Source organism: Ixodes scapularis, unplaced genomic scaffold (genome assembly GCF_016920785.2).
Source record: "Ixodes scapularis isolate PalLabHiFi unplaced genomic scaffold, ASM1692078v2 PGA_scaffold10__122_contigs__length_95168666, whole genome shotgun sequence".
Classification (NCBI taxonomy): Eukaryota; Metazoa; Arthropoda; class Arachnida; order Ixodida; family Ixodidae; genus Ixodes; species Ixodes scapularis.
Window position 1 is genome coordinate 24,252,459 of NW_024609836.1, and position 14,883 is coordinate 24,267,341.

Genomic DNA, 14,883 nt, shown 5'->3' on the forward strand with positions numbered 1-14,883 from the left:
CCTCCTTGAGGAACACCATTTTCTTGAGAAAAAACATCTGAAAGTGTAGAGCCCAATCGAACTTGAAAGGTTCTTTCGCTGAGAAAGCTCTGTATGCACTGAAGCATGCGGCCCCGTACACCACAGTTGTACAAGTCACGAAGTATTCCATACCTCCATGTGGTATCATATGCTTTGTGTAAATCAAAAAACACCGAGACACAATGCTGCCGGTGTACAAATGCCTCACGTATAGCGGTCTCAAGGCGAACCAAATGATCGGTGGTCGCTCGTCCCTCCCGAAAGCCGCACTGGTTTATATCAAAAAAATTCTCAGTCTCTAAGAAATGGACAAGACGACGATTCACAAGCCGCTCATAAGTCTTCCCTAAGCAACTTGTGAGTGCGATGGGACGATAGCTCGTAGGAATGGAAGGGTCTTTCCCAGGTTTCAAAAAAGGGATTATGTGGGCATGTTTCCAGCAACGAGGAGAGGCAGCAGCTTGCCATAGATGATTAAAGAAAGTTAACAGACCGTTCATAGATTCAGGGGACAGTTTCCTCAACATTTCATAGTGGAGTCTGTCTGGCCCTGGTGCAGACTGCTTGTTTGCACCAAGAGCGACTTTAAGTTCACACATTGTGAATGGTCTATTGTAAAAAAATGAACCACCCTCCGGCATCGAGATGGGCTGCTTTTCAACAGTCGACTGGAACTTCTTGAATTTTTCGCTAAAATTAGAGGAGCTACTAATAAGATGGAAATGCTCCCCAAGAACATTTGCTTGATCTTTCAGCGATACAGAGGGGGAAGAAAACAGAGGAGTTCGGAAAGATTGGTAATCTCCTCGAACTTTCCGCAGGCGATCCCAAACTTCTTTAGCTGGGACAAAGCTATTTAGAGAAAATATATATTTTTCCCATGATGTCCTCTTTGCCTGTTTCCGTGTACAACGTGCCTTTTCCCTACATTTTTTTAATTCAATCATGTTCAAAACAGTGGGATAACGGCGAAATATACCCCATGCCTTGTTCTGTTTCCTGCGAGTGACTGTGCAGTCCTCATTCCACCAGGGTTTGCATCTCCGGGGCAGGACGCCGGATGTTTGCGGAATAGAAGATGCAGCAGCATTAATTAGACATTCAGTGACAAACACCGTCGCCTCCTCGGGGGACATAATGCGAAAAATCGATGGATCCAGTACGGCATTTAAACCAAAAAGAGCCCAGTCAGCCTTCTCTAATTTCCACTTTGGAAGGCGGGTCGAAAGCGAAGGAAGGGGTATTGAACTTTCTAAAATTATGGGGAAATTATCGCTGCCAAATGGATTATCTAAAACCTTCCATGAAAATCATGGAAGTAAAGCTGATGATGATATGGAAAGGTCTATTGATGTAAAGGTGTTATGAGCAGCACTAAAAAACGTTGGCTCCTTTTTATTCAGAAGACAGAGCCCGGAGGATAATAAAATTCGTTCTAAAACTCCACCACGGGAATCCTGACGAACACTACCCCACAGAAGGTGGGGGGCGTTAAAATCACCTAGAATTAAAAAATGCTTAGAAAGCTGATCTATGAGTCCTTCTAGCTCGTGGAGCTGCAGTGGAACGTTGGGTGGCAGGTAGAGACAGACGAGGGTGACGAGTCAGTCAAGGAGAACGCGAACTGCTACTGCCTCGAGTGGTGTTTGTAGAGGAACCTGAGCACACACAACCCCGCTCTGCACTACAACTGCGACACCTCCAGAAGAACTAGGAGAAAGGCGATCCTTCCTAAAAACCTGGTGCCGGCGTAAGACCTGTGTGTGTTTGTCGGTCAGATGGGTTTCCTGCAAACAGAGTGCCACAGGACGAAGCTCATCGAGAAAAAAATTAACGTCATCAATATTACGAAGAAGGCCGCGACAGTTCCACTGCATGATACCTAATTGTTTAGTCATAGCAGTGCTAAAATTAAAATAAACTTTAAGTTATAAACTGCAAAAATGGGTAAAAACACGTTACTAGGGTTTAAAATCAATTTTTATGCGCGGAGCGTTTTTCTTTTTCGCGCATTCATTCTGCTTCCCACTAGAGGTAGTGGGAGCAGCGAGGGAGGACTCCGATCCCGAGAGGATAGCCTCGTCGTCGGATCTGAGCCCACACTCTTCCATGGGCTCTTCCGGTGGTGTCGTCAGCTGACCCTTAGGGGCCAACTGCTTCGACGTTCCACCGGGCTTCCTCGGGGCAGTGGTTTGGGGTGGTTGGCCCCGGCCCCGGGGGAACACAGAGGCAGGGGGGGCCATCCCCTGCTCTGGGGTGGATGCTGGCGAGCCAGCACGCTCCCTGGGCTTGGGACATCGTGCCGCTGGCACCGTCCCTGCGGGTTTTGGTGGGGACTCCGACGAGACCTGCAGATCGTCCGGAGACGTCTGTGTTCCCGCCGATGCCATTACTGGTCGTGCAGGTCCCCTACGCACGACCTCGGCATATCCGCCTTTTGCCAAGAAAGAAAAACGTTTTTTGGCCTCATGGTAGGGAATATTTTCCTTTGCCTTTAAAGTGAGAATTTCTTTCTCTTGCTTCCATAATGGACAGGAGCGAGAGTATGCCGGGTGAGGACCGTCACAGTTGGCACATTTCGGATGGTTATCGCAGGTGTCAGCGGCATGCTCTCTGCTGGAGCACTTGGCGCAAGTGTCGGCTCCCCGACAGCTCCGCGACTTATGGCCAAACCGTTGGCATTTGAAGCATCTCTGAGGGTTCGGCACATAGGGCCGTACACGGCACTGTAGATATCCTGCCTTCAGAGTTTCAGGTAGTGTGGTAGAGTCAAAGGTCAGGATGACGTGTTTGGTTTTTCTTTCAACACCACCTCGGCGGATGGTGATGCGGCGTGCAGCTACAACCCCTTGACCAGAAAGGCCCTCAACAATTTCTGCCTCGGATGTTTCAAGCAGGTCATCCTCAGAGATGACTCCCTGTACGGTGTTTAGCTTGCGATGAGGTGTTACGCTAACTTTGTAGTCTGTGACGGCATTCAAAGCTAGGAGAGCTTCACTTTGTTGTTTTGTATTAATTTCTACAAGAAGGTCACCCGATGCCATCTTTTTTGCATTAAAATTCAGTCCAATAATACCTTCAAGAACTTTTGATACCAGAAAAGGGGATAACTTTGCAAGTGGCTTTTCGTCTTCTGAATGTAGTACAAGAAACTTCGGGAATTTTAGAAATTCAACACGTTTTGCGGGAATGTCTTTTGCTTCGGTGCGGACCCTTTTCAGGGCCCGATCAGTAGGTTTTTGCCTGGAACCCATAAAGATGGGAGGAAAGTTCAGTTCCCGGGTGCACCGCCCACCACGGAGCCCAACAAGGGGGTAGGTAATGTGCCATAGCAAGAGGGCTTGGCTGACACAATTACGCTACCAGTGCTGCCCGGGCACTATACCCTAGTGTGGTTGCAGGGATAGGTCCTCTTTCCACTCAAGGTTGGCCCTTGCCGCCTAAGAAGATGAAAAAGGAAGGAAGAGAGTGTAGAAGAAAAGAGAAAGAGGTGGGAGGAAAAGTGAAAGAAGGAAGAAGAGGGTAGAAGAGGCGACTGACTGAATCATCCTGGTCGGGCCAAGCCAGGACACCCGTCTACGAGAAGCAGAGGTCGAAGCGGTGTATTGCCTCGCCCGGGGGGCCCTGAAGGGTCCAAACATACCCCGGGCTCAGCTCAACCACCAGGGTCCCCTTTTCCCCGGACACGGGTTAAGCCACGCACAGCCAGGCGTGGGTGGGTAAACCCACATGGCTCGGGGTTCGCGGTGGCGCCACTCACCAAGCACCTACCAAGGCAGGTGCCCCCTGCGTGCGGGTATGGTGGCCCGCGTGGCTGGGGTCCGTGGTGGCGCTACTCACCAAGCACCTAACACCGAAGGTGTAGGCGCCCCCTGCGGGGGAAGGTGAATGGTACGATGCCAAGACATCCAAGAAGCGCAAACAGAACTCCAGTTCAAGCAAAAGCGGAGACACAGTTACGAACTCGCCTCCCACAACAGTTGGCCTGACTGTAATTTTTGTACCAGCGGTTGAAAACCAGAAATTGACAGCGATCAGCAGTCTAAAGCTGTCTGTTGCATTGGAACAGCTGTGTCCCGAATGCATCCACGAGATTAGGCCCAACAGCAGATTAAATCTGATCGCAGTGGACACTCGAAATGGTCAGACGACCCGTGCGCTCCTTGCCTGCACTCAGATCTGCTGTTGGTTCGGGCGTACGAGCCCGTCCCGCGGCACTTCGCAGTAGGAGTGATCAAAGACGTGGACACTTCACTTTCTGATGCCGAAATTGAACAGCATATGAGATCACCAGAAGGCCGAGTGGTGAGAATTCGACGGCTTGGACAAAGTTCCATAGTAAAGATAGCGTTCAGCAAAACAACGTTGCCGAGTTTTGTTTATCTCGGTCACGTTCGCCATTCGGTGACCCCGTTCAAGGAACGCCCAATTCAGTGCCGCAGATGTTGCGGATATGGACATCGTGAAGCCAACTGCAAGCGCCCACCTATCTGCAGTCGCTGTGGAGAAGCCCACGACGGCAACGACACGTGTTCTGGTCAAGAAAAAGGCGTGAACTGCAGTCAACCTCACGCTGCCACGTCCTCTTCCTGCCCAAAATGGCAGAGAGAAAGTGAGACCCGCAGCTATGCACGCAAACACGCAGTTGACTTTCGCGCCGCAAGGTCCGACGTCTCACAACAGAGGGAAACAAAACAAACGGCTGAAATTGAACAACGACCTCTACACTTACAGAACACAATAAATAAGCAATCTAACAAGCAGAACCCAAGCGCCCATGGCTATGCTGCAGCTTTAAAGAAGAATCCACAGAAGCTCATGAAGGGGGCCCCTCCCTCAAATGACCGCAAAACTCAAGTTTGAGAATCCAAGGGAGAAAAGGAAAGGCCGTCGACGTCAGCGGCTGCCACTCCTGATCCAATGCGGAAGACTACTCCCCCCTCTGACGCTCCGCCAATCAAAGGAAATGCATGGGAGAGCTGGATTCCGCTTCTCAGGAAAGCAGTTCGCATGGTCTACAGCCTATTATCTTCTGTCGACGCCCAATGGGCACGAAACATCATATCATTGCTTAATATGATTCTTCCGCTTATGGGAGAATTATAAACGCGGGATGCACCAAGAAGCCGCACAAACGCGTCCGCAATTGGAAATTAATGAACATATCATCAACATGGCCAGCGGTAATTCAGGAATAACCATATGGCAGTGGAACCGCCGCGGCTTCGCCGGCAAGAAGGCAGTACTGCAACAACACATTAGGCACGCAGCGCGCAAACCAGACGTGATTTTACTCCAAGAAACGCTCACGGACGCTCCCACCCTAATGGGCTATAGGGAACACGTTTGCACGATAGAGGGAAGGGATTATGCACGCTCGTCAGGAAGGGCCTTACGTTCATCGATCACGAACTTGGTGGCGTTCAAGTAGAACATTCGTTTGTGGAACTCATACCGACCAAACGCAGGAAGCAGAGCATATTCGTTCTAAATGTGTACAGCAACCCGTCCAATCGCCGCCAGAGGTTCCGGGCGCTGCTCCAGAAGGCACTCAAGACCGCCAGGTCCCAGACGCTGATCGCGGGGGGCGACTTCAACGCGGCAGAGGCAGCATAGGGTTAAGGTTATAACACGACCAAGGAAAGGAACCTCGCACAAGACACGCAGGAGCTAGACTTCGCGCTCATCACGGACCCGGCGCACCCGACGAGACTGGGCAACTCGGCCACCAGGGACACGACCCCGGATCTGACGTTCGTCAGAAACGCAGGGACGGCGAACGTTACGTGGAGCAACACGACGGTTGACCTGGGCAGCGACCACGCGATCATCGAGATACACGTCCCAACACCGGACAGAATGCAAGGCAGCAAGCGCACCTTTACGTGGACGGATTGGGAGGACTTCAGAAAGCAACGCGACCGACAACAACAACACGAAGCAGAAGAGATCACGGACATCGAAGCGTGGTCCCTCGAGTTAGTCGAGGACGCCAAAGCGTCGATCAAGACGATCGAGACCGACGTCGACACCGACAAGATGGACAGCCGCCTGGCGCACCTCATTGAGGCGAAGAATTCGATCCTGGCCAGATGGACGAAACAGAGACTCAACCGGAGACTCAGAAAAAAGGTTGCGGAGCTCAATCGCAGCATCGAGGAGCACTGCCGCACGCTCAACCGCCAGCAGTGGGATGAGATGTGCAACGCGGTGGACGGCCAACTACACAACGGCAAAGCGTGGAGCCTACTAAAGCATCTGCTGGACGCAACAAACACCAAGTCTCACCAGAGGGACCATCTCGCACGCCTGATACACAAGGAAATCGGGGAATGCGGGATAGATGTGGTGGCTGCTTGCCTGCGAGCGAAATACCTTCCGAAGACCCCGACCGCGCAGCACGGCCCGTACAAGGGCGAGCCCAATGAAGAATTAGACAGAGACTTCAGCGTGGAAGAGATCAGAACAGCACTGCACGAACTCAACAGCGGGTCGGCACCGGGCCTCGACGGGGTGTCGAACCGCGCGCTAAAGAATCTCGATGACCGCTCAATGGAACAGCTGACAGACTACAGCAACACCTGTTGGCGACGAGGCAGCCTCCCGCGCCAGTGGAAGACCGCGAAGATGATCCTAATACCAAAACCCGGCACACCACCAAGCCCTGACAACCTCCGCCCCATATCGCTGACATCGTGCGTCGGTAAACTCATGGAGCACGCACTGCTCAACCGTTGGCAAGTGTACCTGAAACAAAAAGGGATCTACCCACCGTCCCTCATAGGCTTCTGCCAAAACCTCGGCACGCACGACCCCATCTTACAATTAAAACACCAAGTGCTGGATAACAAGACCAGGGGAACTAGGGCGATCCTCGGACTCGACGTAGAAAGCGCTTTCGACAAGGTCGTTCACTCGGCGATTCTGCGACAAATTTCACAACGAAACCACGGCCTGCGCACTTACAACTACGTGAAAGATTTCCTGACGGACAGACGCGCCGTACTAGTGACAAAAGATCTCCAGCTGGAAGAGCAAACGTTGGGCAGCGCCGGCACCCCGCAGGGCTCGGTCATCTCGCCCACACTCTTCAACCTGGTCATGATCGGGGTGGCAGAGAAGCTGGAAGACATCGAAGACGTCCGGCACACCATATACGCTGACGACATCACTCTCTAGGTGCACAGAGGCAGCGAAGGTCATATTGAGTCGACGCTGCAGTCAGCAATTGACGCAATAGAGGTCCATCTTCGAGGCACGGGCCTGCGGTGCTCGCCCAAGTCAGAACTCCTGCTCTACCGGCCCGGACAACGGGGCAAACTTAAAGCCCGAAAAAACTGTGAGGAAATCAGTCTACGCACGAGCGATGGCACGACCATCCCGACAGTCCCCAAAATCAGGGTCCTCGGCATGATAATCGAAGCCACGGGTCACAACGGCGGAACCATCACCAGACTAGTACACAAGACGCCCAACCCCACGAGACTCCTCAAGAGAATCACCAACAGAAGGAGCGGAATGAGGGAGGAGAACCTCACGCGACTCATCCCCTCGTTCGTCGTCTGCCATATCGCTTACGTTGCGGCCTTTCACAACTGGTACAAGAAAGAAGAAGACAAGATCAACGTCCTCATACGCAGGGTATACAAGATCGCCTTGGGCCTGCCGGAATCCACAAGCACAGACCGCCTGCTCCAGCTGGGCATCCACAACACGCTGAACGAAATCGCAGAGCGCTGGCCGCCGCATCCTCGAGAACCTCGGCATCGGATACCACACACAGCAGGGCCACAAAGTCACCATCCCAGTCGCGATCCGGGAGACAATAAGAGTCGATCCGATCCCCAGAAACGTTCACCCGGAGTACAACCGAGGCAGAAGAGAGGCCCAAGCCAAGGCTCTCCTCAATGCCCACAGCAACAATGTGGGTACGCGATTCGTGGACGCCGCCGAGTACGAGAGAGGCTCCCGATTTGCCGTGACGGTCGTCGATTCAGATGGGAAACGAAGATATCAGCAAGCGTGACATGCGAACGCGCCGAAGAAGCGGAGGATATAGCAGTCGCCCTCGCCCTTACAGACCCGGCGTCCAAAACAGTCCTCTGTGACTCGAGACAAGTAATCAGGAACCTCGCCAAAGGACGGATATCGCCACGAGCAGCCCGAATCATAAGCCAACGCCAAGCCCACCGAGGACCAGAACCCCCAACCCGACTCCTGTGGTTCCCAGCACACGTGGGGGAAGTCTCCGAGGAGAGTCATAAAGGCAACGAGACGGCACACGCCAGGGCGCGCGAGCTAACAAACCGCACCAGCGACGGTCGTCCGTGGTACAGCAGCAAGGACCGTATGACGAGCTACAACGAAATCACCAAGGCCTTCCGCCTGGCCCGACGGACACTCCCTCCGCCCAGCGACAAGCTAGACAGGGCACAGGCGGTCGCATTCAGACAACTGCAGACGCGCACGTACCCTAACCCGGCACAGTATCACAGAATGTTTCCCGAAATATACACGACGAACACGTGTAAGGTCTGCCGCAAAGAGGTAGCCACGTTAACCCACATGCTCTGGGACTGCACCAAAGACCCGCACGCTGCTAACTCCGGAACCCTCCCGCCGCGGCTGTCCTCTGCCCTGTGCAGCCCCAGCCTCGACGATCAACTCTGGGCCGTCCAGCAGGCCTGTGAGGCGGTGAAGCGGCAGGACTTCGACGCCCCTAGACGGACGAAGAGGACCAGCGGCAACGCCCCCAAGCGGGTGACTTAGGCCCGGTCAGCAAAAGCTCTGCAGGCATTCAATAAAGTTTTTATCAACCAACCAAACTATTTGAATTTTTATTATCCCATTTATGTACAACGATGATGTGTTTTGTAACCTGGGTTAAAACCATTTTTGCCAACCAAAAATATTTAAAAAAATTACGCGTAATATTGTCGCATAATTAACTTGACTAATGTACTTTTATACATGCTGAAATCCTTGTGTAGACACATCGTTTGGACGTGGAATAGATATATGCCTCACTCAACCCAGGTTAAATAACACATGCATCAAATGGGCCGGCGTATTTCTGACACCGGCTATTTTTGCCGCAGTCGGATGTCTGACAAAGACATCAGTTTTGTCCAAAAACAACGTTCCAGAAGTGCGGAAGCATGTTTCTACTGATCCGATCCTCAATTGTTGCGTCCCTAATGTATTTTGATTGTTCTGACAGACATGTCTCTAATTCGTTCTGCATCTTTTTCCTTTAGTCTATCCTCAAATTCTATCATACTGCTAGCTTCCTGCACTTGAATGAGGATCATCTCATATCCTCATGAGCACCTTGGTTTTGTGTTTGACTTTGTGCTCCCACACCCAATGTACCTAATTCACGTTGCTTTATTTCTAGCCTGCCCTGGACGTCCAGTTTTGTACACAAAACTACATTCGCTAAAGTCAGGCTCGGGACAGTAACACTTATCAATATCTCCCTCACCACCTCCTACTTGTTATATTTCCACCGTGCTCTATTTTTCATTACAGTAGCATTTCTGTTGCCCTTACCAGTTACGCAGTAACAAGGTGAAGGTTTTTACGTAACCTTGTTTGTTCTTTGCTGCGTATCAACGTGCGGCCGAGCGCGGCATCCAAACAACACCTGCGGGGACGGAGTAACATTATTTTAGGAGAGTAGGCGCATTTGCTTTTTAGCTATGAACAAAAGAAAGCTTATTTCTGTTATCTATTGCTTTTCCCTGCCAAATCGAATCTTCTTATACCTTTCCGCGGGATCACGCCAACAATCCTGGAGATTGGGTTTTCCACAATCTCGCGGTACATGCATAAATTGCTGATTAATTATACATTTTTGTTGTTTCTTTAGAAACGAATTAGCCTTCTTGTGAACAAAATAAAGCTTTATTCGGGTATATCCATGATTACCTTTCACACAAACGTCCTTCGGAAATCGGGATGAAACGTGAAGCAAGTCGCTCTTCCTTTCTCTTCTTTCTCTGGTCACGGACATCCTCTGGCCTCCGTACGTGCCGTGGCCACGACAACCTGACTCGTGGAGAATCGCGTCACGAGGTCCGTAATCTGGGTATTTGTACGGGAGGGCGATAACTCGCTGTTCTTTTAAAAAATTGGTATCTTGCCCAAATAGTGGGGTGGGTAATGACACAGGATATTGAGGGACGTCCTGAAAATATGTTTTTTTTTTGTCTTTTTATACAGCTGAGTGGTGGTATTACAATCTGCGAATTATCAAAATGTCCAACGTCGAAATACTGGATAATCGAAATGTCGAAAAATTAAGTCGCTTAATATGCCAAAGCGTCGAAATTCAACTTGGAACTGGCAAAATATTTATTTATTTCGACTTCGGAATATATTTCTATAGGAAAAACTGGGAAGGGGAATGAAAGAAGAGATTATGGGAGGGTCGGGAGGGGTAAGAGAGTCTCGGAGGCTAGTGCGAGAGGAACATTTTCAAGACTGCACGGTTCACGCCACGTATAATATCGGAAAACAAGAAGTTCCTGGCTAAGAAAGTCACTCTTCTCTTGAGATACAACCTCAGAAATAGGCGGTGTAGGTGGGTACACCCATTGTCCCAAATGTAACACCCCAGAGCAGCAATTCAACGTACAGTCCACCAACGCCAAACCGACGATGCCAACATTCACGAGCGGCTTGACAGTCGAGCGACGGAAGGTTTTTCTGGCACTGCTGCAAAACCTCAAAGTATTTTCGTTTTTGTAGTTTTTGATACGCACATTAGCTATTTAGTACGTTATACCTAACAGATATCAAGCCACTCGTAAAGGTTGGTATCGCCAGCTCGACGTCAGTAAACTGAACGTGAACTGAATAGTCTAGCAAACATAGCAAACACCTCAACGATCGCGAGTCCTTTCAAAGCCCGGAACACCTAGCCGCAGTGCCCTAGCTGTGACGTATTTAAAGGCTGCACTGTTTTTAGAGGAAAAGGCAACTTTGGTTACCGTGTCCAGTTAGAGTTAGACCACTGCGAAGCTCGTAGAATCCATCAGCGCCAAGTTCATTTCTTTTCCATCTGGCTCTCAAAGGAAAGCCGAGCTCGTCCAATAACCACAAGGTTTGATCGTAAGCACTTTTGAGGCAGCATCATTTTGTCTGAAAATTCTCCATCATTAGGTTCAGAATCATTGTCTGTAAGTTATATGAGTTTAAACCCTATATAAATATGTCACGGCCTTTCACATGTCAAGACGTTTATAACGCAAAGATGTGCGATGGCATCTTTCACAGATACGTTACTTTCATAAGATCCTAACACTTTGTATCATTTTCCTCGTGCTTATTTATTTGTACGCATTAAGTCTCTTACGGCGCTAAGTCCATCTGCATTCTCAGATTCGAATATAGGCTCATATTGAGAAGAAATCAGTTAAAATTAGGAAAGTAAAATTGTCACGGTGTCAATGTGAACGTATCATATCGATCAGAGATGTGACTTCGAACGTTTCACCTGAACAATGCAGTGCACAGAGACCACAATAGCGAGTCAATGCTCAAAAACGCCTCGGCACGGAACGTTACCGTAACATCTCTTTTCAGCGCAGTGATCCTTGCGAAGCCCCAAGTGCGGAAAAGATACGACAGTGACTTTTGCTTACACGAAGCAAGTTACCTAAAGACCACACAATCCGTGGCTTTAGGAAAGCTAAGGTCATCAATAGAGTCGACCATGATATGTGTTAAAACAAATAAAAGTCATCGCCAAAATGTATTAGGGTAGAGTCAGCCTAACGCAGGTATTTTATCAGCTGACGTTCGCGCACCTTCAGAACAATCCCATATTGAGTTGCTACTGTATCATTGGAGGCAATTCGATTCCAAAAATATTTACGCCGAGGCCCGAAAACTTGAATCCGCGTGGAGTACCGAGCATGCTAAAATGCAAACAGGAGTCTCAACTGCTCGCGGCAAAGTACGATTCAGAAAAAGCGCTACTGTACGTCACTTAGGGTAAAAATCTAAACTGTATGAAGAACCGTTTAAAAAAGGGCCACCATTTCGATTTACTCTAGAGAAAGGCCACGCAACAGCTACTATCCTCTAAGTGTAAAGCTGCAAAGCCAACATCCACAATAGTTATGTTTAGAACCGCCCCCACAGATCTGACGCGGCGAACAAACACGACACTGTCTTGAGCGGAAGAGTTTTACAGCTCTATAATCTTTGTATCTGATAAGTGGCAATAAACACAAAGAAACTATTGTTCTACACTAACACAGGCAGAGATCCTGACATCCTACCTTCTAGAAGCTGCTAGCGTTACCCACTACAAAACCAAACAGCGCAGAGATCGGACTAGTAACGCGCCAGCACCAGCAACAAACGCGAGAGAGGAAGGAGAAAGTTCCGGCTGAACGACTGTGACCACGTTTTTGAGGAGTATATTTTTTTTTTATAAAACATTTTGCGGAGACCGCGCGCTTTGTCATCCCCGCGATGCTGTTGCCATCTAGAAGGAGCGCGATGAACCTCTAGGTTTTTCCTCTTTCGGAGTCCAGATGGCGCGGATGGCGGCGGTTTGACGCGCCGTCTGGATTCTGAAAAGGGATAAAATGTAGAACTTCCACGCCCTCTTAAGTAGACACATGAGTATCTACACCCTAATTATTATTGCGTCAACAGTCGATTCCTTCGGGAAAAACGACGACAAGAAAAAATGAAAAGCTAATAAACAGGGCCGCCTAATAATCGTAAAACTTTTAGTCTGGGGTACATGGTATTTATTGAAATACCTTAAAGGTGCCTTCAAGAAATAGCTAACATAGTGTTTTTTTAAGTTTTTAGTGGCAATAATTATGCTGTGTGATTGCGGGTGGCGGAAGAAAGAGCGAAGATCGGGAGGCGGTGATTAAAAGCAGGCCTGTGCTCAATTGGGCCGGCATGTGGTGCCTATTGAAAGGAAAGCCAGATGTACACCCATACAACCCATATTTCACAGAGCCGCACGGAGCCATATGAAATATTATATGTCATTTTCTTGCTTTACAACTTACAATTATATTTGAAGTCTGGCCATGACTTTCTACCATACTTCTCATGTGAGATTGCACACAAATCGAATGGCTTTCTTCCCCCCGTTTTAATATTTCTTTAATTTGTAATATCTTAATTAAGTCGGCGTCGCGTGCAGCCCCTACAATATTTCGTGTGTTTCGTAAGTATTATAAGTATAAAAGGCGAGTTAGCTTGTCTTGAACTAGTTTTCAGATGTTCCTTTGTATGAGTCTTTCGAATAGTAATAATGACGATTGCTCGTATGAATTCATATGTTTTTGTTTCCGGCAGGATGCTTGAATAATTTCGTAAAAAGAAAACAAAATACAACAAGCAGCTAAAATAAAACTGACTAATGTGCTGTGTCTGCGCTAGTCGTCCTAAGGCGTGCCCAACCATAGTTCATGTTTTACTACCTTAAGCTTTCAAAATAACCTCGCGAAAAACATTTCTATGCTAACGCGGATTCACAAATTAATGAGGCCCCGCGCAGCACTTTATGCACTTGATACTAGCGCTCGAAGTTTTCTTAACAATGTAGAAGCCGAAAGTTCTCCTAGGTATCAGCAGTTCCTTTTGTGAGAAGCCAGCTATGAAGATGTTTTATGCTTTGTTCTAGTATGAAGGCAACAAGCCACCACTTGCATTTCTTAATATAGATGTGGGTGTAGCATGCAGGCTGTCGTAGTATGCAGGCTTTTTTAAGCGACGGTTTGTGACTGTAGTTTATATTTAACGGTTAGAATAAATATGTGACCGGTAATAATCAGGCGAGTAAACTAAACCACAGGGGTGAACGCTGAAAGAAGCAAAAGAGCCAACGATCAGCTTTCCGCATGCTCATATTTGTAGTCGTATCCGAACAGTATACACAGAACGTGGAGATGTATCCGACTCATGAACCAGGCATCTATTTTATATCATAAAATCAAGCGTGAATACAAAAAAAAGAAGACAAATAGCCCCTTTTAGGCTCTTTACTTATCTTTGTACAAAGATATATTCGGACCAATATGCGCGGTGAAAGTCATTTTCTTATTACGTGTTTCATCGTTTTTATATATTACTCCGTTTGAGCTTCGGTCCGAGCACAGCCGATGTTATGAGCCGAAGGGCGAATCAAACACCGCGAAAAGCGCACCGTCATGGCGTGCTCACTGCGCTTGATAAGACTAACCGGCGAAGGAGCACGCACAGAGAGACGGCGAATACGGGCTGGTCCTATCAACTGCAGAGAGCACGCTATGACGTTCCACCTCTTTCGCTGTTTGATTGGCCCTTCGGCTCATAACATCAGCCGTGCTCGGACCGAAGCTGAAACAAAGTATAAAAGCGATCAGCCTTCCGAAACATTGCGCGTCGCTGAAAAAATGATAGCAAAATGATAGCAGTTACGTGATCCTCCTAGGAGTCCGTCACTCTGCCCAGAAGGAGCGGAAATATTTTTGTTCTTGTTCGATACACTTATTTTAAGCAGACGCGTACTTTCCAAACATAAAAATTAACAGAACGTCATACTACATTATGATATTTTTGTTCGCTCAAACAATTAAAAAATGAGAGAGGAAAGGCAATCACTCACGTCTACGCACCACACGCCCTGTTTCACTTGACGAGGTTGCTGTGTACGAACAGGATATCGTCAAATATGGACGGACTCAGGCTTGTTCGAGTCTTGAATAAAAAGACCCGCCAATGAGAAGTTTCTTCCCACTGGTGCACTTGTTCCTGGAATGACATGCACGAACTGTGCAACGAGGGTGAGGTAGAAAACTCGTGTAGGCGCTAGTTCCTCCACTTTAGCAGATCGAATTAAGT

The 14,883-nt window shown here is 48.7% G+C and overlaps 1 pseudogene; it reads left to right on the forward strand.

The window, feature by feature from the left end:
• The first annotated feature begins 5,134 nt into the window (after window positions 1–5,134).
• Window positions 5,135–8,790, forward strand: LOC121834744 (annotated as a pseudogene).
• Window positions 8,791–14,883: the final 6,093 nt, after the last annotated feature.